Source organism: Manis javanica, chromosome 9 (assembly GCF_040802235.1).
Source record: "Manis javanica isolate MJ-LG chromosome 9, MJ_LKY, whole genome shotgun sequence".
Taxonomy (NCBI): Eukaryota; Metazoa; Chordata; class Mammalia; order Pholidota; family Manidae; genus Manis; species Manis javanica.
In genome coordinates this window covers 1,979,042-1,999,584 of record NC_133164.1, presented here as the reverse complement: position 1 = coordinate 1,999,584, position 20,543 = coordinate 1,979,042, and the positions used below count along the sequence as shown (strand labels likewise).

Sequence of the window (20,543 nt, the reverse complement as noted above, 5' to 3'; positions counted from 1 at the left end):
GTCGCTGTGTGGTGAGCCCTGAGCATGGCAGGAAGGGGCCGCCCCCTCCCGAGGAGGCACAGTTTGTGACAAAGCTCAGTGGTGCGATTTTAAAAGTGAATCTTGTCCCAGCAAGTCTTTTGTAGATACAGACAAGACTGTTCTAAAATGCACAGGGGAAGGTCAAGGACGTAGAGCAGGTAACATGATTTTGCAAAAGGCAAACAAAGTGGGAGGACTTGGCCTGTCCAGCATCGACTGGTTATGTAGGGTCAGTAACCAGGACGGCACCACTGGCAGGGGGACAGACACGCAGACAGACCCTAGAGCAGGACAGAGGACGGACACACAGAGCCCAGAGCAGGAGAGAAAACCAGGAGATGCACCGCACAGACTGGCCCAACAGGAGGCAAGCAGACATCCACCGGCTAAACGAAAAAGAAACAAAAACCAAAACCTAAGCCTTAATCTTATACAAAAATTAACTCAATACAATCCAAGACTTAAGTATAAAATATAACCTATACAACTTTTAGAAACAAACGCGAATGAGAAAATACTTGGGATCTAGGGAGAGGCGAAGAGTCCTTAGATGGACACCAAATGCGGGATCCAGAAAACCTGAAACCGGGCATCATCGGAATCACGAACTTCTGCTATGTGAAAAACCCCGTTCGTAGGATAAAACGATGAGCTAGAGTGGGAGGAAGTGTTAGCAAACCACACAAACGGCAAAGGTCCGAACAGAAAACATACCGAGCGCCGCTGGCCGGGGCGGGCCGGGCGCCTGGGGAGCCGCTCGGGGTGGGAGCCGCACCGCCCTCTGCCCTCCCGGGGCCGCGGCCCCCCGGCCTTATAGGGCTCGTTGAAGTCCGGCCTGAAGCTGAGAAACCGGAGACTCCTCCGAGCTGGTCGACAGCAGCCCCAGGAACCCCCAGGAACGGCCACGCGCGCCCTGCGAGGGGACGCAGGGGTGAGACCCCCGTGGCGGGCCGCCCCGGCGGAGGCCGGGCAAGAAACCCTAAGGCACCTGGGGACAGATGGCAGCCCGAGCCTGCAGGTGCCCTAGGACCTCGGGGTGCTGCTTTGAGGTGGGAGACAACCGTCAAGACCCCGCAGACAGCGGGGAGCTGCCCCCTGGCCTGCAGGCCCTCGGGCCCTGGAGGCAACGACCCGGAGGGAGGCCAGCTTTCCCGAAGTGGTGGCTGCTTCTCCAGTTCTCTCTCGCGTCGATGCCGCAAGTATCTGTGGCTGTGTCTATCCCAGGACCAGCCCCTCACCAGGTGCCGGCTGGGTGGTGCGGGGAGCGCTGGCCTGCACCCTGCAAGGGGCAGGTGCTAAGCCTGGAAGGGAGGCAGCGGAGCCGGGCCCGGGGCCCCCGCAGCCTGGTTCCAGATGGTGCTTCCAGCATGCGGCGTCGAAGTGGAGACCTAACGGGCAAGTGAGACCCTAGGCTCACCTGGGATTCTCACAGACTGTCGGAAAAGTTATGATGGGCAGGAAACCGACCAGCCAGACACCAAAACCTTGTGACTCTTTACACTGTAGAAAACTGATAGATGTGCACTTGATTCTGGTCTACAGAAATGGAATTGATTATTACCCTGGGGTGAGTGACCAGTTTTGCTCTATTTATAAATGCAACTGCAGCATTTTACCACGATGAACATGGTAGTAATTTATAGTCAGAAATGACTGCACTGGGACTAGAGTCATTCCTTAGAAAACTATAGAATCTTGAATTCTTGTAACTTCTTAGGTCTGAAACTCTGAGTTCTCTGTGACCACCTGTCTGCACCTGAGAAAGCATGTTATCTCCTGTGGGAAGCTCACAATGTGTTCCTGTCTCTGGAGGGTATTAATCAAAGTCTCTTAAAGGAGCTTCGTCTGATTGGTTTATGGAGATAAATAAGCACTTACACAAATTGAATATTCCTAAAATCCTGAGAAAATAAGGAAATTGAATTTAATTGAATTTGAAGTATTCTTTAAATGTGCTATTTAAAAAAAATTATTCACATAGAATCTAACTCCGAAATGTTCTACGAATCAAACTTTCCCAGTTAGGCAAATCCTTGGCAAGTGAGACTCATCTACAATCTAGTTAAAACCAGCTGTCCATGATTTATCAAGGTTAGGTAAAGTGCTTAACCACATGGGTTTGATGTTCCTAAACTAAAACAGGTTTACTGATCAAATATGCTAATGTTGACCTTTTGTAATCTTTCAGATTATGAAAAAATACAAGTTTGTGTTTCCATAAATTAAAGCATTATTCTGATGAACTTAAGATCTTGAAATAATTTCAGATTGCATTAGTCAATGGGTAATTTTTGGATAGTCTTGCACTTTTTGAAGTGTACAGATTATTGAAGTGTGGATTACAAGCATAATTTTACCTACTTTGGCTTATTTTTGTGTGCTAAAAAGGCTACATCTTTGGGTCTTGTTCATTTTGGCCACATTTAAAGGGGCTGTGTGGGGCTTTAGGAAGTTGTGTGAGGAGCTCAGCAGGCCTGCGGGGGTCTGTGTGTGACAGACAGTCTAAATCTACCTGCTCAGTTTCCTTTATGAAACACGAGTGGGTGAAGCCACAGCAGCGGCAACCGGGAACCTCCCTTGCGGTTTCTTTGCTTCTTGCAAAGAAAGAGGTAATTCCATCCTCAAGCAGTGGCTTCAGACTTACTTTGTGGACTTTGGACCCTTTTAACACCCTTAGGATGTAAGGAGGGCCTCAGTGTTGTTTATGTAGGTTATAGTATTCATATTTATTATGTTAAAGTTTGAAAATGGGAAATTTTTCTTTTTTTTTTTTATTAAGGTATCATTGATATACACTCTTATGAAGGTTTCACAAGAATGTAGTAACCACATTCACCCTTATTATCAAGTCCCTCCCCATACCCTATGAAATTGGGAAATTTTAAAAATACACATTTGTTTCTTTGAAGACAGCAATGATAAAACACATTGCATGTTAAAGGATAGCAGAAAATGTTAACCCCAAATACGTCACTTGGGCATGCCGGTGATTTTGAACTGAGGGCAACTGAAAAGCAGCAGATAGAAGAACAGGCCTCAGCCCTCCCCCTTTGCGTAGAAGCAGGACCTACGTCCGTAAAGGTGTCCCCTTCCCTCTCCACCAGGAGGCACTGAGGCTAATCACAGAAATGGCTCCACGCCCTCATCAGCCTGAAGGGGCACCAGAGGGGCCCACAGGGCAGGCCTCACTAACTGGCCTCACATCCTTCCATTAGTTCCCCATAGATTTGCCCAGCAGGAGAATCTAAGATGGCTGAGGATAAAGATTTTTTATTTTCTTCCCCCTCACATAAATAAAATCTTACAGTTATCATGACTTCGACCTCCTGGCTCTCCTGAGATATGTTTCAGAACATCAAGGACCATTATAGAGGCCGAAAAACTGGGGGACGAGCTTCACTTGCCTCGGTTTATAATACCTGAATCTGAAAAAAAAGCCGTGAAATGTGTAAAATCTTGGCAGGGATCCGTAAATGTTGACGGGCTTGTCTTCTTGGTTTGCTGTTCAATACCTCTGGGCTGTTCTTCACTTTCCGGGTAATTTCCCCAGAGAGCAGAGAGTCTGTCTTACTGGAACGATGGTACTGTGTGTTGACTTTATGTTCTTAATTATTTAAGGAGTAACTAAAGGGTTTCTTCATTTATAAACAAAGTGAGGTTCCTCAGCTAACCCCTATATCCCATGTTTATTTATGTTTGTTATATTCTATGTTTATTTTTAAATCTTTTATTGTCATTTTGATCAAATAAGTAACCAGGTTACCTTAGGCACCCATGATACCATCTTAACCAAGTTTGCAAGTCTGGCAGCATCGACTGTTTTTCACCTTCCTGAAATCAGACCATTAGTGTGGAAAAAAATAAGATTAAACCTTCAGGATATCTTCTATACCTAAAACAGAGTGTCCCTAAAAAATCACCAAGAATTTACAAAGTGGGAAAATAATTCTCGATGATTTTTCCGAAAAGAGCTACAAGTAATAATTCAGTTTGACATGTTATGATGTAAAGTTCTGTCAACTTAAGAAGTTAAACTGAGGCAAGCTCAAATTATAGAAACTGAGTTTGTTTGGGAATAGCAGAGGAATTGCAATTCTGGAAACAGGTCGTAGCCAGCTGCAGGGGGCTCATTGAGGGTTTGGGGTGGGCTGTATTTATGCACAAAGATGGGGGAGTCTAGCCAGAGACTAAGGAGTAGGTTCACAGGCTTGAGGGTGGGGAGAGATTCTTGGTGGGAGATTCTCCATTTCATATCCCCCAAGTACATTTTAGACTGAAATCCTTTTCTAGTTTCATGGGAAGAATGGTCAAATTGAAGACGTTCAGCCTTGCCTGGGTTAAAATCATATAGATGCAATATATTATAAATATTTCCAAAATTGTGGGCTTCATGGACAGTGCCTGAGATCTGTCAATAGACTATTGTTCACAGTGTATTTGATCTCAGGGAACACAGATCACAGCTTACAAAATAGTACTTCCCAGTTTTACCACCTTTGTCAGCTCTTGGATGTCAGTGACAACAGTCTGTTTTCAGTCATTATTTAAAATGTTGATTGGCCAGACTTTATTTTGAATCTAGCATCTTCTAAGCCAGTTGGTTTCAAAGGGGGATGCACTTGAGACTTAACCGATGGAGGTTTATCTGCATTAATTGATATGAGCACAGGGGTTTTCTTCTTTAGCCTGTTGTTGTAACAGATTATATTCATCAGTTTTTGAATGTTGAGAAAACTTCCTTGCATATCTGGAATAAATCCCACTTGCTCATGGTATATACTTCTTTTTATACATTTTTGGATTTGATTTGCTAATATTTTGTTGGGGATTTTTGCACCTGGGCTCATGAGAGTTACTGGCCTGTCATTTTCCCGTCTTGTGATGTCTTTCTCCGGTTTTGGTACTGGGCGATGCTGGCCTTTTAGAATGCGTCAGGAAGTGTTTTCTCTGCTTTTATGGGCAGAGATTGTATGGAATTGGTATCATTTCTTCCTTAAAAGTTTGATAGAATCCATCAGTGAAACCATCTGTACCTGGTGCTTTCTTTTTTGGAAGGTTATTAATTTCTGATTCCATCACACCAGGGCCTACCGATAAGTTAAATTAACATCCCTGCTGCAGACCTAAGAAGGTCAGGCTTATTTTCTCATCAGAAATAATCTTGAGATTATTATGATCACAAGGGAGACTACCAGAAAAGATCTTGAAAGACTTTGAAATAGGGAAAAAATAAAACAGGATTAATTGGTGCCTAGTCTAGCTTATCCCATCGAGACATCTCCACCTTTTGTTGGCCTTGAGCTGTTTTACAACTCTGTAATTTGTAGAAAACAAAGAATGCAGATGAATCTTCTCCATAGAAATGCAAATTCTGTTAGGTGGAATGCAATTCATTATTGCCCTGGAGATGTTGGCCAGTTTTGCTAGTTTTACGTGTATTTGTGTTTTTCAGTATTCTTTTATTACTATAAATGTGTGGTACTTTGAATTTTTCTTGAATTTGTCTTTAAATTCTTCTTCAACATCCTACTGGTTTCCTCACTAATTAATGAGTTAAAGAGAACCTTTATTTATTTATAATTTTTTATCAAGGTATAATTGATATATACTCTTATGAAGGTTTCACATGAAAAATATTGTGGTTGCTACATTCACCCATATTATCAAGTCCCCCCCTCATATCCCACTACAATCACTGTCCATCAGTGTAGTAAGAGGCCACAGAGTCACTACTTGTCTTCTCTGTGCTACACTGTCTTTCCCGTGACCCCTCCACACCATGTGTACTAATCATAATACCCCTCAATGCCCTTCTCCCTCCCTCCCCACCCGCCCTCCCCCACCCTCCCCTTTAGTAACCACTAGGCCCTTCTTGGAGTCTGTGAGTCTGCTGCTGTTTTGTTCCTTTCAGTTTTGCTTTGCTGTTACACTCCACAAATGAGGGAAATCATTTGGTACCTATCTTTCTTAAAGAGAACCTTTGATGGTGTTCATTTTACATTTTATATGAGAGTCATGATTATACTTAAAAAAAAAAACCTGTCCTTTAAAAAATAACGGAACTTCTCTCTAGAAAATGCACCTTCATGCCAAATGCCACCTACAGTCTAGGGATTTGCAGCCCTGTAGCACATCAGTGGCACCCTAGGTGTTCTCAGGTGGCAGACAAAGATGGTTCGATCTAATGCTGTAATGATTATCTATGTTTTTCATGTGGGACACTGAGTTTAATGGGAGGAAGGACAGCTTACACCCTTAAGTGTCCTTTCTACAGTGCGTGTGGTCAGCAAGCTCACCCAACTGAATTGACAGGAGAACTTTCTCTGGAGGGAGGAAGTGCTTGGCTCATGGTTGGATGTTGGAGATCCGCAGTCAGGCTGGAGATTGGAGCAGCCTCTGCCTGGGAAAGTACCTTGATGAACCTCAGCACTCGGGGAAAGTTGGGGCGCCCACGGGGCCAAGTGCGGCCAGGGCCTCCCTAGAAGGGATTATTACCAGAAACATCCTTCCCTGAATTTCTGGCCAGTCTTAACTCCTGCTCGTCTGTTACTCAGCTCCTTGGGGGAATGCGGGTTACTCTACTGGCCGCGTGTCAGGAAGAATCTTTGTGGTGGTGTTGGAGACCCTGTACAAAATTTAATGAAAACTTCAAAAAGACACCTGTTAAATTATCTTTAAGAATCTTGATTTTCAGTGTAGGCTAAATAATAATGGACATCAAGCAGCACCTTGGAAAGGAGCCAGAATGAAAAATCAGATGCCCTAATTCTGGTGTCGACCTTGACCTTGAGCTGCTTCAGGTGGGTCCTTTGAAGTTGGTGTCTTTAAGGACATGGAAGGACGCTTGCTTCACCCTTCATGTGGGATTTTGTAAGGGTCAGGCGGGATAATGTGTGTGCTGAAATGTGGAACTTAGTGAATACTACCCCAATTAGAAAAGAAAGGCTGTTGATTCAGGGCTCGCTGGAGCAGGGCGATGGCCACCGTCACGTGCATGTGGCAGAGACTCAGGGCAGGCGGGGGCGGGGTGAGCTTAGAGCAGACAAAGGGGCCGCTGCAGGGCCCCTGGGGGAGGCTGCCAGCCTGGGGGCGCTGGAGCGGTCAGCTAGAGGCAGGTGTCCCGTGTGACTGGTCAGGGTGTACGTGTGGCTTTCTCTGGTGGGCCCTCGGTTGGAAGCGAGGCCAGAAGTGAGGAAAGCTGTAAATTATTGCTCAGGCCCTGGCCGTTTGGGGCTTGTTATTTCAGAAGTTACTGTCTAGCCCTTGTTATTTCAGAAGTTACTGTCTAGCCCTTCCCGGACTGTGACCAGAGATAGTCACCTGGCTCTTGCACATCTGACTTAGAGCAGCTGGCTTCCTGGGTGGTTTACTGTGGAGAAGGGGCTGGCTGCCCGGGTGGTTTACTGGCTTCCTGGGCAGCACTGCAGGCTGCTGGTCAGAGGTCTGCTGTTAAATCTGGTCTGGCCATTGTCCATTTGTATGTTCATTTGCTCAATGTGTAAGAAAGATGTACAATTCTGCATATGTGACCACTGACTTATGAGCTTACTGTTCAATATTTAGTAGAATGCTGTTAAAGAAAATCCCCAAACAATATTTGAACAAGTAGACATATTCCCAGAAACTTCTTTGAGAAGGCAACAGCTGCTACTATTTAAAGCTTCCCCTTAAATCCGCTGCCCGGAAAGCTAAGTTGGTTCAAGTGTGAAGTTCTCTTCCCATCTCTTTGCTCAGAGCAGGTGGATGGGGGAGGGGAAGAGGCTGACCGGAATTCATATTCCCAAGGTGCTCATTACCTAATTTTGGTATCCAGAATCACAGAATAGGAAGGGGCTCAAAAAATGACTTGTCCAGTGCCTGCCCTGGGAAGAGCATTTGCAAACTGTTTTTTTTTAAGTTCAGCTGAGACCAAGACCCGATAATCGGTTTTGGCAGCCGATTATGGATTCAGACTCCCAGAAAGGTCATGTGGAAAAGGCAGCGATGAAAGAGCACAACCAGATGCCATCACTGGGCTGACAGCCTCACCGGAGGGGTTCCGGGGTGAGCGCACGGCCATTCTCGTCCAGGAACCAGCTGACTTCCCCAGGCCTGTACAGACACTTAAACCAGCAAGCGGCCCCCTTGCCCACAGACGTTCCCATTGCCTGCACTGGTCACCATCACAGTCACATGTGTTTTAAGACCTCTTGGCTAAACCCTTTCATTCCTACCTTCTGTTTACGTCTTGGCTTCCTTAGCAGCAAGCACCTCCAAATACTTTCTAAAATAAACTTTAAAAAAATCTTAAAGTTAGATAAAATTTGCAAGTAACAGTACATACAGTAAAACATTTTTTTCCTCAATCACTTGGGAATGAACTGAGGTCACGATACTCCCACCATTTCCCAATGCTTCATAATGTATTTTTTTTTTTTTTTACAAATAATAGCTTTCTCCTGTACAACAATTAAGTATCAAATCAGGAAAATCACACTGAGGCATTGCATATTATGTAATACATCCCATAAGATTACTCCTATCTAGTCCCCAGTTAGCATTTACCATTAATCCCAAAATTAGCAAGATGATAAATATGATCAACAGAATCAAATAAATAGCTTTTCCATATGTTGGTAATAACTGACCAAATGTGCTGAGAAATACTCTTCACGTGACAGCACAAAGTGCAGTAAAGAGGGCTCCAACCCTAACATACCCAACAGAGAACACGTAAGAGAGGGCCAGCTTGGGGAATGCAATACAGTTAGCTATTTTCTCTTAACCACCCAGAAATGGCCTCAGATGAACAAAGCTGAGGAGAGAAGGAGACACAGGAACGCCAAGCCCATTACATAAACGCGCGAGCTGCTGACCCCCAGGCCCTGTACAGGTACAGGGCTGTCGAAAGCAGAAAGGGGGCTGGTGTGTGGTTACAGAGACCAAGCGGGGAAGGATGGTGTAGAAAACCCTCTGGCGTGTCACTGTTTATGTCCCAAACCCCCACAAAATGAAACTGCATAGTTTAGCCACAGCACGCATTTTCTGCGAGAACACACACATGTAAATGCACAAGAGGTCTGCAGAGACCGTATCAAACTGGGGACTGTCCCCTATGGGGAAGCAGGAACAGGAGAGTGTGGGTGTTCAAGTGGAGCATTAGCTTTATCTATTATGTTTTTGTTTTAGAGGGCTTGCTTTTAAATGCAATTACATAATTAAAGTGTATTTTAAATGGACTTATGTGAGTGGTGTATGGATTGCTTATATAATTAAAATTTGATTAGAATCCAACTTAAAATATTGCTGATTCTCCTGTCATTAAGCAGTAGAGATCAGACCACATCACATTCTTTTCTTTCATGGTCTCTAACTGACTTCTGCTTACAGAACGTAGCTAGAGATGGTCTGAAACTACTAAATCACTCTGGGAGAAGGACAGAATGACTCTCTTGTACCTGGGGAAACAGTTACTACAGCCCGATCAGTGTACAAAACACAGACGGCTTAAATAAAGGTGAGGTGCAGGCTGGATGTGCAGGAACTCAGCCAGGCTTGAACATGGGGTCTAGTTTGGGCTTCCGCAGGGCAGGGAGGCTGGGTTCCAAAGCGAGGGTCCTGAACGCGGGGTGGAGATGCATGACCCACCGTGTCATCCAGCCTCAGGAGTCGCAGGGCATCGCTGTGGCCACACTCTCGGGGGCAGGACTGGCTCAAAGTCTGCCCATATTCCCCTGATGAAGGAGTGTCAAGGCCACGAAGAAGGCCTGTGGAGCAGGAGATCGCAGGTACAGCCTGCACCCAGACCATGTGCAAAAAAGCATTCAAGTCACTCCCGACACCGGCTTCACAGTGGGAGGGAGACAGGGGGTGGCCCTTTGGGAAACAACTGAATCCCCAGTGGGGCATTTCAGTAAGTAGACTTTCAGTAGTTTGCTAACTTAATAGATGAGTAGAATAAAACCTAGGACGGTGTTTATCAATCCTGGTCCCACTAGATGTCTTTTGGGTCCTTATAAAAGGTCTTCCAGGCTTTTTCAGTATTTCAAAATACCAGAGAGAAACTGTATATTGATTCACAGTAACTGAAGTCTACCTGAGAGCTGCTTTTTCTTTTTTTTTTCTTTCCTTATTTTGAGCTGGAACAGGAGCTATTTCACCTCCTAACCGTGCTTCTCAGCCCCCTTAATGGGACTAAGAAGGCACAAGTGCAAGTCGCTGCGATTTGGCTGCTCCCGGGTGTGAGTGAGCAGGCAGCTCCATGCTTGCTTCCTAAAGAACTTGGGTGCTGGTCACTGGGGTGAGGAAGCCATAAAAAGGGCCCTGGGAGCCGTGTGTGTCCATCCTCACCCAGCCTCGCCTCTGACCACCCTGTGCTGCTCTGCTGTGACGGGGGGGTGGGGGGGGGTGCGTCCCCACAGGCTCAGGACACCCTGTTGGTTCTCCCAGAGGTGAGGGGTCGGGAGGCCCGGGGCGAGGGCTGCTTCCAGTGTCGGGGCTCCCGCATGACCACCCTGCAGAGCCCAGCCTGCCACACCTACTCTGGCTCCCATGTACCCCCTCTCTCTGCTCCCCGGCTTTGCATGCTTCCTGCAGTCACCGGTCTTACCTTCTCCTTTTTGACACACTTTAGCTTTCGGTCAGCTGTGTGAGCAATTCCCTGAATGAAATGCCTTCCACTTGGAATGCCTTATACGGGTTCTGTCCTGACCGGAGCCCAATTTCCTCCTTGGATGGACGCCATGGCTGACAGGCCATCCGTTCAGATTTGAGTCCTGTGAACCTGTCCATCCCAGTGGGAAGAACTCATAAATTCTCATCTGCTGAGTGAAGCCAGATGGACAGGCCTAGAAAACAAGTAGAAATGGAAGCGATTGAGTTCAGGAAAGAATCAGGGTCTAGGAATACAGCTATATGCACGGTGAGGATAACTGTGAGATGTCTGAACAAGAGAAAAAAAAGCGTGAGGAGCTCTGGGGAAAGTCTGACACGAGCCACGTTGTTTCATTTGCCTAGAGATAGAGACTGAAATAAGTACAACACTGAATGAAAGAAGTCAGCAGTTACAGTTCAGTGACTTGTTTTTAGACTTTAAAAAATGTGTAAAAATGGTTATGGGGTTGTGAAACCAATATAATATTGTATATAAACTTTATTTCAATAAAAAATGTTAAAAATAGCAACTGTGCAAAAAAAGATGGGGTTGTAAAGAAAACATTTTTGTATTTGTGCAGCGAGGGCTTTGTGTCTGCTGCTGGGACAGTGTCCCCCAGGTTCATCCCTCTGGGGGCCTGAGTGAGGTCAGAGCTCTACTTAGTAACAATGTAGAGGAAGCTACTGGAAATACGGGCCCATATTCTTTAGCATCTGGATTTGGGGGCTTGAATAATAAAGAAAACACCCCATTCTAAACAGATATTATTAGTGTGCCCGCTGCTGACTTATGCAGTGTGTGATGGTGTTGGTAGGGAAGGCGGCCCGGAGTATGGAGGCCTCGGGTCAGATTTGTCACATTTACACTGCGGATTCCTGTGATTTCCCTCTTTTTACCGGCTCAGAACCTTCTCCCTCCCTGCAGTGCCTCTGCTTGTCCAACCGTTTCTCTGGATGACTTTTCATTTTCTTGGACGCAAAATGCTTTCCAGCCCTGCTCCGCTGGCCACCCCTTGCCCCGACCTGCCATCGCTTCCCACTCTGCACCAGCCAGGCGAGCTTAGCGTGCCGTATGCTGCCAGCTGCGATTCTGGCTGAAGCCCCGGTGTGTTTTCCAGCCCCCTTTGCTCCGAGGTCTTGAGGCTGCACACCTCCATCCTGCGCGCTCTGCCGGCACTGCCACGACAGCACCGGTCCTGACACGCAAGCCCAGCACAGCTGCCACCCGGGGCCCGACCACATTCAGCTGTTGGGACAGTGACTCTGTGCTGCCCACCCCCACAACTGCCATTTCCAGGAGAAACCTCCATGGAAGGGTGGCCCCCTGGCCCAGTGCAGAGAAACCACACGTCCTGGTGAACAGGAGTCCCTGGAAGGGCTCTCTGCCGCCTGTGAGGCTGGCTTCCTGGCCTGGCTCCCGGGCTGCAGGGCTGACCAAGATTTCTGTGGTCCCCATGCCTTCCCCCCAGACGCCTGGGAGCCCAGGCAACCAGGAGGACATGTGTGGGCCAGCGGCCTTTGGGACAGACAGTATGGCTGGGCATGGCCAGTACGGCTGCCCTGACCTTCTTTTTCCTGTTAGGCACAGGGTGAGAAATGAGCTGGCCCCGCGCCCGCCTGGGCACGTTCAGGTCTTGTCCCGGCCTCACAAGGACTGCACAGCTCCAGTGACGCCGCTGTGTGTCGGAGGCCTTTGTGCGGCTGCCGCCCCTGAATCCTGCGCTTCATGTCCTCCCTCCCCCGACAAACGGCAACTACGGCGGTTAAGACAAAGTCCTGTTCGTTTCTGTAAAGCCAATGATTTGGAATCTGGAAACAGAAACTAGAACTCTGAACAAATCATTGAATAGATGAGATGAATTTACATGTATCACCTTTGACAGGAGGTTTAATTTTGAAAGAGGGTATAGTTTTATATATCCGGTCATCTCTTGATCAGCGTTCAAACCTGTTTAAAGATTTTCATCTACAATGAATACAAAGTGCTCCGAGCCTCCTCCCGTCCATCAGCGTGTGCTTCACGCTTGCCGTGGCCGCCGTGACATCATCAAAGGCTCACCGGGGCCATCGCCCCAGACACGGTTTTGTTTCCCATGTGAGTGCTCACCCTCTGTGGATGCCATGGGTAACATTTGTGACTACGTTGTAACGGTCTTGCAATGAAGTCGCAGTTCTCAAACACGAACTGCATGAGAGAGCGGGCATGCAGATCGTCTAGGTAGCCACGTCCACTGCAAATGCTCCTGCCACCCCCGATTCATTCTCCCACTCTTAAAATAGATTTGCTCACCATTAACAGTTGTTTCTCTGATGAGAGTCTGTTTGCTGAATGACAAATCCCGCAGTAACAGTAGTGCCACTCATGCTACATGGTACCACGTATGGCCCGTTTGAAAGGGTCAGTGGTTCTTTCTTGAGGCCCATTCCAGTTGGGGCCTCTCCATGGTGGCGGGTGAGCTGTGATGGACACACCGGTTCAGCAGGAAGCAGCGGGAGCCCCAGCCCACCGAGGCGCTCACTCAGGCTGCCGGACGGGTGCAGGTGGGCGTGCATCACAGACCAGCTGTCCCGGGTCCCGGTCTGCACCAGCGGTCTCGAATCCAGAGCCACTTCAACCATCTGTTCCATGGAACTGTCCACCCTGTGAATAGGGAGTCATAATATAGAATTGATTTAGGGTTTTTTCCACTGTAAAGATCTAGATCCAGTATTATATTATTAGCAACCTGGAGGTGATTTTTTTTTTGGTCGGGGAAGAAAAAAAAAATCTCAGGTGGAATAACTTTTTTCGGCAAGTGTTTCCTGGTTTCCATCAAATCTCCCCCTTGCCCTGGTTTAATCTTAGATTCAACACGGATTTTAAGGGGTTTAAAAGTTCCCTAGGTAATTCTAAAGAGCAGGCACAGCTGAGAACCAACGACTGAAGGAGATAACGGTTCAGGTCATCCCCCACTTTCCGTAAGTTCGTGTTCTGCCTTTTCACTGTCACAAAAGACTGCACGAGTATCCGTCTTCGCTAGATGAAAGAAATCAGAAGAGGATTTTCGCTTTTACAACAAAAGCATCAGCCTATCAGGAGCTGGGGGATACCCTTTGCTTTACACCATTTCAGTTTACAAAAGGCTTCATAGGAACTCTCCACTTTTGTTTGGATATCGGGGGGAACCTGTAATTCTCTTCTCCCTGATAAAGCTGGCCCATGATCAGGTGTGACCGGGCTAATTCGGGCCACTGCGGGGATTGCTCAGCAGTTCTGGGGAGTTTCCCTTCTCTCGCCGGATCTGAACAGGGAATCGTGGTGGCCTAATCACCAGTGATGGGCATCTGTTGGCCACAAGACGAAACATCTTGAATGACATTAACCTTAAAAGCAGCAGAGGTAAGAAGCACATCGATTAGTGTCTCCAGTGACCTGGAGCTGCTGAACCAATCTGAACTGAGTGTAGGCCTCTAACTACATAAAATAATAGGTACTCTAATTGCTTAAACCGTTAGGTTTCCCATTATTCACAGCCAAAGATAAGTTAAATGATAGGAAAAAATATTTTGCTTCACTGTAGTCAGCTCAGTACATAGAATACTAGACGAAGCTCAGTACATGGGGGGCGGGAAGGAGACCCCTGGAAGGGAGGGGCCTTCAGGGAGAGCCTTGGCAAGCCACCAAAAATGTGCAGCTTTTCCCCTTTTCCCAGCCTTCCCTGCAGAGAACAGAGCCTCTTACCAGGGTGACTGCACTGGGAAAGGGAAACAGCCAGGCTTTGGGGGACTCCTGGGCTCTCGCTCTGAGCTGACACTAATTCCAGGAGACCCTGGACATTGCTGGGGCCACCTGTCAGAGGAGGGCTTATGGAGGTCAGGGGGTCACTGGAATTTTGGCTCAGGCCTCTCTCCTAGTGGGCCCAGGGGGTCCCCAGCCCCGCCCTGCCTTGGGAGGCATGACTGCAATGGCCAAGCTCAGCCACTGGTCGAGTCTCCAACTGGGTGTCCCCAGCACACGGCCATGCCCAGAACGGGTCTGCAACAGGTTGGGGAGTGGAGGGCATCTAAAGAGCTATGGTGTTTTGAAAAGGCTGGTGAACGGGCATGGGCTGCCACCGTTTTACCTGCGGCTGGGGCTGGCAGTTCGGGTCTGAGCACTCATCCTGGCTTTGCTTCCACCTTGTCTTGTCTACGCTTGCGTCATCCCCACGGAGGCCACGGGCAAGGGAAGCATCTGCCGCATCTCCAGAGCCCTGGCAGGCCGAGATCTTCACGGCTGTGCTGTTGCAGGGCTGCCCTTCCGCCCTCCTGGGCGCCTCACCCTTGCACCCATGTTTCTGGGTTCCTCACCGAGTCCCCACCCATGGCTGGCTACATCAGGGCACCCGAGAACACGTGGGGCTCTTTCTCAATGGCTCGTTCACTTGGGATCCCGTGTTCCCTCCTTCTGGCACCTCTCCTCGGGGCATCACCCGGTGTTTTTAGGGGGCAGTATGCACGGCAGTGACTTATCGCGCAGGGCGCGGCTCGGGGCTGAGACGGAGGTCATGCTCTCTCGTCTCATCTTACTGCCTTGCCAGGAGTAAACAGGAATTTTAAGCTGAAGGATGGCAAGTTTAGCTAATATTTCTTTTATTTATTATTTTACAGTACTTAATATCTTTTAAAATATTACTTTATTTAATATTTCTTGTCTCATAAAAATGAAACCATCCCATTTTATCTCTTCACTTATTACAGACAAACTTCTCCAATCTATGAATAGTCCTGTAACTTCATTATAAATCAACTATGAAATTGATATTTTTGGGGAAAATCTCCAAGATACTCTCAGTTCTGCAGTCAAAACCAGAGCACACCCGGCCAGCTCACATTATGATAAACTGAAAACTGGAGTAGTAACTTGCCTAAGATGACATAAAATGTGGTCTAGTATCATTAAGTTTAACTTCTCTCAGTTTACATAGGACAAGATGGAGGAGAAGTGGGTCACCTTGGTCACTTTTGTACATATGAGTTGACTATAAAATAGGAAATCATGTCTGTTGTTCACAAGAAGAGGCCAATTCTTGTCATGACTCACATAAATAGAGCAATGATATGATAAAATGCAAAGTATACAAGATGGATCTGAGGCACTTTGTACTCATGGTCTCTACTTTGCTATTTAATATGTGAGTTTCTGGAAAGTCTTTAGCTTCATCTCTCTGTTGGGAATAGAATTTAATGCTCAAAATACATATAAGATGGAGAAAGTGAACTCACTTTCCACACCAGAGGCCGTGGTGCAGAGGAGGAATGACAGAGCTTCTGGTGTGTGTGTGTGACATACATGTGCGTATACATGTGTGCGGAGTGAGGGCATGCATACACACATGTGTGCATGTGCAGGGTGAGGGTACACATGCATGTGTGTGCACGTGTGTGTGGAGTGCAGGTTTTAGGATGTGTTTGAGTATGTATGTGTCTGCCTATGTGTGCATGCATTTGAGCATGTGTATGTGTGAGCATGTACATGTGTAGTGGGGTGCTGGGGTGTGCGTGTGTGTGCACACATTTGTGCTGCAGCAGGGGTGCTGGGTGTGTGTGCACGTGTGTGCAATGTGTGCACATGTATGTGGTGGGTGCTGGTGTGTGAAGAGGCCGAGCTGTGGGAGGGCTACAGGACACAGGGGGAGGCCCTGGGATGCAGGGGCGGCAGGACAGGTGGGTCGTAAGTGTACAGGGACGCACCTGGGGCCCTGCTCAGAGCTAGCGTCAGCTTAAGGATGCCCAGGGTGCCCGCGGGTGCTTCCCTTTTGTTCCGAACTGAGCTCACCCACTTGGAAAGGGGCCTGCAGCCTGGAGGGTGACTGGCTGGTGGTGAGGACAGGGCCACGGGGCTCTAGGCCCTGCTGACCAGCAGGTCATAGCTCCGTGTCCAGTGGGCTGGAGGCCGGGCTGCGGGGCATCTGGGGACCCTGCCTCACCAGGTGGTCACAAGCCGTCCTCTTACTGGGAACTTCTAGGAACAGCTGGCTCTCCTCCTCAGGGTTTCTGTTCCCAGTGTGAGTCCGAAGCCGGCCTCCTGCAGAGAACGCGGGGGATTGTCACCCCCGCCAGAAAGCTGGTTCCACTGCTCGGCTGTTTGGTCCCACTCGCAGCCTCTCTGGCCACCGGCAGGGTCACCGGAGTGGGCTCCCAAGGTCAGAGGCAGGGAGAGGGGCCTCTCCCTGATGGCACCAGCTTCAGGCGAGGGCCTTGTGGTTAGCTCTTCCTTATGTGTGGCTCCTGTGCACACACACACTCACACACAGGCACACACCCGCATGCAGCCACTCCCACACACATGCACACACACACACTCCCACATGCACACTCACACATATACCCACTCCCACATGCAAGCACACACTTATATACACAGATACAGTCTCATATAGCCACACACTTGCACACACACATGCACACGCACTGACATCCCCCCGTCCATGCCCACAGTAACAGGGTGGCTGCCTCAGGATGGTGTGGCCGCAGCCTCTCATTGCTACATGGAAGTTCACACTGCCCCACTGCAGAGTGGCCTTGTCCTCGGGCCGGGGTCCCTTCCTGCCCATGGTTCTCACTCAGAGTCAACACAGTCCTTGGGGATTTTCTATTGATATAAAACCTCAAACAGAAAAAACCAGAATCCCAAGCCCTTTCCACCCCAAAGAACCCTGGGCCCCATACAAACTGGCTCCAGCCCCCTTTCCAGTGTGTTTGCATGTCAAAGAATTGAGATTTAAAGAAAAGAAGGCTTAACTGAGAGAAAAAAAACATGTAAGTCCTCCGGCAGAACAGTCTTCTGTCTATACAACTAAAGGGACCATTCAGGAAATTCATTCTACAAGAAAACACTTAGCTCAAGGTGGAATAAATCAAAGTTTAAAGAAAAGATTTAAAAAAAATCCAGCTTCTTCCATGAAAATAATTTGAAAGTAGCATCTGTAGTGTCTCCTCCTTGGTGACAGCTTTCTGCAGTAGCGCAGGTGTGGACAAGCGTTCCAGGCCGGTGGAGTGACAGGCCCCCTCTCCCCATCTGGTGGCTGGAGTCCAAGGTCAAGGTGTGGGTGGGGCTGGCTCCCCTGAGGCCTCTCTCCTTGGTGTGTAGATGCCACCTCTCCCTGTGTCCTCACGTGGTCACCCCCTCCCACCCCCATGTGTGTGTGTGTCTCCTGATTTCTTCTTGTAAGGACATCGCTATGTGGGATCGGTTTCTGCCTACAGACTCATTCTAACTTAGTTACCTCTTTAAAGACCTTATCTCCAAATGCTGTTACATTCTGAAGTCCTGGGGTTAGAACACAATTCAGCCTGTGACACTTGGCATGCCACGTATATCATGCCACGTAAACTTCCTCCTTAACATCCCAAACCTACTGTCCCTTGGGTGGCACAGGCTGCCTTGCACCCTGAGCTGGAAACGGGCAGGAGAGATGCTACCCTTGTCCTGGCAGATTTCCTCAATGGCCGTGCACGACACACGGTGAGCGGGGATTTGTAGGCTGAGAGACGCACAGGAAAAGGGAATGTTTATTTTCCTCTGTGTGCTCGACAATCAGAACCATCTCTGGGGCAGGTGCCACATGAACATTGTTTGTTTTTTTCTTTACAATAACTTGTGTGCTAAAAATTACCCCACTTTATTTATGGGGAGGCAGGTTCAGAAGGATTAAATAACCTACAGCTTTTACATCTTGGAAGCATGGAGCTCGGACTCAAACCTCTTGGGGGTCCGTCCCTTCCTGGTGTGACACCAGCATGTGCAACGAGGCCCTTTTCTGTCTGCTCTGCTCGCCATCATCTTTCATTCAAACAGGCAAGGAGCAGTGAGCCAGCATGCCCTGAAACGCAGCCCCAGGCTTCTGGGGAGACTTCTCGGGAGATCAGGCCAGGCGTTAGAGATGCGGGCAGCCTTGGCCTTCTCCCCGTGTCTCTTTGTTCTCTACCACATGCAAGTCTACGTCAAGGTCGATCCCAGGTTGACGTGTGATGGACACAAATCATTCAGAGATGCTCTTTTCCCTCCTAGGTGTGGCGACTAGCAGAGCATGGCAGGAGCCCCAGGTGACGGGGAGCCCTGGGTGGTGGGGGGCCCCACGTGGCGGGGAGCCCCAGGGGCACAGCAGCAGCCCTGGGGCTGCCATGACAGTGGGAATGTATCTCTCACGGTTCTGGAGGCCAGAGCCTGAGTCCAAGGCCTTGGCAGCACCCTGTTCCCTCCGCAGCCGGTAGGGAGGGTCCTTCTTGCCTCGTCCTGCTTCTGGTGGTCATGAGGTCCTGGGTGTCCCTGGCAGGTGGCTGCATGGCTCCTGTCTCTGCCCGTTGTCACATGGCTCCTGTCTACCTGCCGGTCTCTCTGTGTCTCCCCCTTTCTGTAAGGACACATTGGATCAGGGCCCACCCAGGATGGCCTCGTCTTACCTGATTACATCTGCCAAACCTTCCTCCAGATCGGGTCACATTCACGGTGCTGGGCTGAGCACGTGATCATAGATTTTGGGGGGGGGACACAATTCAGCCCATAATGTATGTCATGGGGGCTCCTTACCCCTCCCTTAGGTCCTGCAGTGGCCCTGGGGGCTCGCAGCGCCGGTGGACCTCGGCCCCAGCCAGCCCCTCACTCTGTGCCCATCATGTAGTCACTGTGGCCGCCCAGGGTGGGCAGTGCCCGCAGGCACAGGGCCCAGCAGAGGGGCATCCCTGCCCTCCCTCAGGACCGGACTGACCTCTGTCCCCTCGGTGTCCCCTTCTCGCCCGGCCTCTAGAAGCTTCCCCTCCACCGGGCCGAGCACCGACCCAGGACCCTCGCTCCTCCACGCTCCTTGGAGGGCCCGAGAGCCGGCCACCCTGTCCAGTCTTTGGGACAATGACCGCGTAGAGGCCTCAGTGATCCTGCCTCCTTCTTCAAGCCAGCTCCACCCACAGGCACTTTCCTGGGGAAGACGGCGGCCACCGCGCCCTCGGGGTAAGGGCGGCGCTTCTGAGCTCCTCTGGGGTCTCTGAGCCGGGGCAAGGCAGGGAGTCCTCGGGGCCATACGCCGGCCAGCCCGGCAAGTCCCCTTCAGCTGTCATGGTCATGGGAAGAAAGAGGAGGAAGCAGGAAAGGGAGAACAAAATGCACCGAAACGAGAGACAGGGAGAAAGTGGATACGGATGTCAGCCCCAGAGAGACCAGGGAGACGCTTATGAATCAGGCGCCGGGGACGGGCGGGGTTTATGAGAAGCCCTCAAGGCCTCTGGTTAAAACAAAGGTGTAACAAAAAGCCAGGTGCAGAGACGAATCCTGCATGGCATCTACACGAGGTCCTGGAGTCCCGGCCATAGCGAGCGCCACGTGTGAATCCACCCGGAGACGTGACCCAGAGCAGGGGCAGCAGCAGCCCTAAGCCACCGCGGCTCCTGCATAGCGGGCACCGGGCGCTCCGTTCATTTCCGGCAAGGATTTTGTCCTGCACTTACTGCGATGGCCAATAGGGGGTGCTGATCATCAGCTTTACTGCTATTCTGCTCTGTACTCGAACCAATTACAAGAGCTCAAATTCCAACTCAGTTATTAAAAATAAATAATTAACTCCTTGAATCTTATAGGACTTCAATCATTCTCATTAATTTCACTTGTGTATTTTTGAGTCTGAAAGCTAATTTTCCTGGATGTCTACCAATTAAATTTAAGATACAGGTATATATATATATTTATTTTTATTTTTATTTTTTTAATTTTGTTATCATTAATCTACAATTACATGAAGAACATTATGTTTACTAGGCTCTCCTCTACCCCAAGTCCTCCCCACAAACCCCACTACAGTCACTGTCCATCAGCATAGTAAGATGTTGTAGAGTCACTACTTGTCTTCTCTGTGTTGCACAGCCCTCCCCGTGCCCCC

At 48.8% G+C, this 20,543-nt stretch overlaps 2 long non-coding RNA genes across 2 annotated transcripts in view; one reads left to right on the top strand and one right to left on the bottom strand.

The window, feature by feature from the left end:
- Window positions 1-5,892: 5,892 nt before the first annotated feature.
- Window positions 5,893-20,543, bottom strand: part of LOC108390734 (uncharacterized) — a 33,333-nt gene continuing 18,682 nt past the window's right edge. The window contains exons 2-4 of the long non-coding RNA XR_005063061.2: window positions 12,944-13,294; window positions 10,610-10,847; window positions 5,893-9,767 (exon numbers count right to left, since the gene is read on the bottom strand). This is a non-coding gene — a long non-coding RNA (uncharacterized lncRNA). The remainder of the gene's footprint in view (window positions 9,768-10,609; window positions 10,848-12,943; window positions 13,295-20,543) is intronic.
- On the top strand, window positions 13,286-20,225 carry LOC118973615 (uncharacterized). Its single transcript, XR_005063060.2, has 3 exons — window positions 13,286-14,032; window positions 19,422-19,621; window positions 19,921-20,225. It is a non-coding gene; the product is annotated as an uncharacterized lncRNA (long non-coding RNA).